This window comes from Hermetia illucens, chromosome 3 (assembly GCF_905115235.1).
Source record: "Hermetia illucens chromosome 3, iHerIll2.2.curated.20191125, whole genome shotgun sequence".
NCBI classification, from domain to species: Eukaryota; Metazoa; Arthropoda; class Insecta; order Diptera; family Stratiomyidae; genus Hermetia; species Hermetia illucens.
In genome coordinates, this window is record NC_051851.1 from 32,302,914 (window position 1) to 32,306,462 (window position 3,549).

Consider the following 3,549-nt stretch of genomic DNA (forward strand, 5'->3'; position numbering starts at 1 on the left):
TGGACTATCCGATCGTTCTGTGAGAAGAATTCGTCGTGATGATCTTCATTTTCATCCCTATAAGATGGCGATAGTTTTTTTCCCACGGCTAGAAAATTTGGATTTGGGGGACACTTGGTTCCAACAAGACGGTGCAACAGCGCACACTTCAAGAGCATCGATGGCTGTTTTGAGGGAACACTTTCCAGAACCCCTTATCTCAATTAGAGGCGATTTGGAATGGCCGGCACGCTCTCCCGATCTGTCCCCTTGTGATTTTTTTCTATGGGGTTTTTTGAAATCCCGTATTTATGTGAACCGTCCAAGAACTCTACAAGATTTGAAGACCAACATCCAAGAAGAAATTGCCAACATAACACCTGCTATGCTAACTAGAGTCATGACAAACGCCAGAAATCGGTTTACGCAATGTATGGAGAATGGGGGACGTCACCTAACAGATTTGATCTTCAAAACAATCTAAATAAAAATTTTAGACATGTATCTACATTGTAAAAAATAAATAAATATTTTCCGATGCATACAATAGTTTTTATTGAGTTTTGAAAAAAGGAAGTTATGCTGCCGCACCCTGTACATACCGCCGTTGGATTTATATATATATATATATATGTTTGCCTTTCACCATTTGGTGGGGTATAGCACGTCAATCATACCTACGCGCCATCACTCGCGATTGCCTGAAATGCACTTCAGCCCCTCCCACGACTTCCCGAGAAGCTCTCAATCCAAGTGCCCTTGAGGCGACCCAATCGTCGGGCGTTTTGGGAGAGTGGATTCCACAGCATGTAATCGTCGCCCCTCCTTAATGTGTGACCCATCCGCTCTCACTTCCGTTCCAGTTGTTCGTTTGAGATAGTGTCAAGCCAACGTACTCCAGTGATACGAAACAGACAAGCATTGACGAAACCTTGGAGCTTTTGAGTAACTGTGGAGTTCACCTTCCATGTACTACTCTTATATAGCAACATAGAAAAAATCCTAGAACAGAACAGTCTCAATTTGATCTTCACCATCAACAACGGAGCAACGGATTAGGCCTGCCTTAGCCAGGAACTCCAGCCACCCCGGTTTTGCGCTGAGGTTTATCAATTAGATAAAAGCTGTCTGGCGTACTGAACTACACCGTCCCTTCATCTCAGGCAGGGTCTGCCAAGTCTTCTTTTCCCACCATAGATATTGCCCCTATAGACTTTCCGGGCTGGATCATCCTCATCCATACGGAGTAGATGAACCGAGAGAGCTCTTGCGTCATGCAAACCGAACAAAAACCATGGACGCTTGGGAAAGTTAAGAAATTTTGAGAGAAAACGCAACGCGGTTATTAAACACAGATTCAGGTAACTCATCATCATCATCATCAACGGCGCAACAACCTGTATCCGGACTAGGCCTGCCTTAGAAAGAAACTCCAGACACCCCGGTTTTGCGCCGAGGTCCAGAAATTCGATAATCTTAAAAGCTGTCTGGCATCCTGACCTACGCCATGCACCATCTCAGGCAGGGTCTGCCAAGTTTTCTTTTTCTACAATAGATATTGCCTCTATAGACTTTCCGGGCTGGATCATCCTCATCCATACAGATTAAGTGACCTGCCCACCGCAATCTGTTGAGCAGGATTTTATCCACAACCAGACGGTAGCGGTATCGTTAATAGATTTCGTCATTATGTAGGCTACGGAATCGTCCATTCTCATGTAGGGGACCTAAAATTCTTCGGAGGGTTTTTCTCTCGAACGCGGCCAAGAGTTCGCAGTTTTTTTCCTAAGAACCCAAGTGTCCGAGAAATACATAGGGTCTGGCAAGATCATTGTCTTGTACAGTAAGAGCTTTGACCCTGTGGTGAGACGTTTCGAGCGGAGCAGTTTTTGTAAGCTGAAATAGGCTCTATTGGCTGACAACAACCGTGCGCGGACTTCATTGCCATAGCTGTTATCGGTTGTGATTTTCGACCCTAGATAAGAGAAATTTTCAACGGTCCCAAAGTTATAGTCTCCTATCTTTATTCTTCCCGTTTGACCAGCCCGGTTTGATGTTGTTGTTTGGTTGGTTTTTGGTGCTGACTTTGCCACCATATACTTTGTCTTGCCTTCATTGATGTGCAGCTCAAGATCTCGCGCCCGTTACCGCCTGCTCGATCTGGATGAAGGCAGTTTGTACGTCTCGGGTCGTTCTTCCCATGATGTCGATATCGTCAGCATAGGGCGGCAGTTGGAATCGTACCCTTCCATTTACATCAGCATCACGGATCACTTTCGCGAGGGCCAGGTTAAAGAAGACGCATGATAGGGCATCCCCTTGTCGTAGACCGTTACTGATGTCGAATGGGCTTGCTGCTTTTATCTGGACTCGCACATTGGTCAGGGTCAGCCTAGTCAGTCTTATCAATTTCGTGGGGATATCAAATTCTCTCATGGCCGTGTATAGTCTTACCCTGGCTATGCTATCATAGGCAGCTTTAAAGTCGCTGAAAAGATGGTGCAACTGATGTCTATATTCCAATAGTTTTTCCTTCGCTTACTGCAGAGAGAAAATCTGATCTGTTGTTGATTTGCCTGGAGTGAGCCTCTTTGGTATGGGCCAATGATGTTCTGAGCGTATGGGGCTATCCAACCTAGCAAGATAGCGTAGAATATCTTATAGATGGTATTCAGCAACGTGATACCTCTATAATTGCTGCACTGTATGATATCTCTCTTTTTATATATGAGATAGATAATGCCTCTTTGCCAGTCGTCAGGCATTGATGCGTTATCCCACACCTTGAGCACAAGTTGATGAACCACTTGGTGTAATTGGTCGCCTCCATATTTAACCAATTCGGCTGTAACTCCATCGGCTCCTGGCGACTTATGATTTTTAAGCCGATGAATTGCACGGACTGTTTCTTCTATACTTAGTGGTGGCAGTATTTTTCCGTCGTCTTCAGTTGGCGGGACCTCCAACTCGTCGATGTTCTGGTTGTTGAGTAGTTCATCAAAGTACTCAACCCTCACCCCCGCCCCCCGCCCCCTGCAATATGCCTATTCTGTCGGAAATCAGATTTCCCTCTTTGTCTCGGCAATGTGAACATCGAGGTGCGTAGTGCTTCATCCTGCTGACTTGTTGGTAAAACTTCCGCGCCTGGTGCGGTTGCTCCCTGCACTTTTTGAGTTCACAGACCTGTTGGTTCTCACAGTCTTCCTTTTTCCGTCTGTGATAAGTCGTGATAAGTCTCGGCGCGTGCCCGCGTCCATTGAGAATGCAACATTACTCAGTATGCGGCATTCTTCCGTTCCGTTGTTAGCTTGCATTCATCGTCAAATCAGCCGTTTGATATGGAGAGTACCGACCGTAGGGAGGCTCCATGATGTTTTTTAAATTTTTGGTTGGGTAGTTTCTGAGATTCGATCTGTTAAAGATGTCATCACTTTTGACCCCTCCCACTCCTCGCCTTTCTAACAAATGTTAAAACTGAAACCAGAATCGGAAAGCAATAATCGAGAGCTTTCATTTGATACCCAAGATGACTATATTGGTTGAAAAGAAGATGTTAAACCTCCCTTTTGC